Raw genomic sequence first — 644 nt, forward strand, 5'->3', positions numbered from 1 at the left:
GATGACAGAATGACATTATTGATTTCAAAATCATTGAATTATTTTGGAGACACTCTACTTAGCGTATTGATATTTAATGCTACATGCAGCTGCACAAAGAGATGGATGCAAAAATCGGTAGACACCCGAGTTAAGACAATGCGATATCAGAAAATACCCTCAATTATCAGAGAGTGATATTCGATCAAATTATAATGAAACTTTAATTGACCCATTCTCTAAACATAAGATATGACTTTTTGTATTGTGTGCGCTAATGGAAGGGTAAAATGTAAACAATTCACTATGGAAATTAGGTGTATTGAGTCCCTGCATTTTAAATACGTAAGTACATTGTATCTTGAGTCTGAAACGCAGTGGGATATTTGATTGTTCATCAATTAGTAACAGTGCATGTGTGGTATGGAGATCGATAGAAATCCATCAATGAGTGAACGAATTTTATAAACTTTGCTGTCATGAAAAAATGATTCAACCAATGAATCCTAAAATAGGTTCTAATTTATCTAACCAGCAAACCAAAAAGGAAATACCGTGTTGTAGTTTTGGAATTTGATTTGTTTTGATACGAAATCAATTAAAGAACAAAAAGATGTAGCGAAAAATTGATAAAACCTAATCAATCCATTGTTAGAGCACCAGCA

This window comes from Crassostrea angulata, chromosome 6 (assembly GCF_025612915.1).
Source record: "Crassostrea angulata isolate pt1a10 chromosome 6, ASM2561291v2, whole genome shotgun sequence".
NCBI classification, from domain to species: domain Eukaryota; kingdom Metazoa; phylum Mollusca; class Bivalvia; order Ostreida; family Ostreidae; genus Magallana; species Magallana angulata.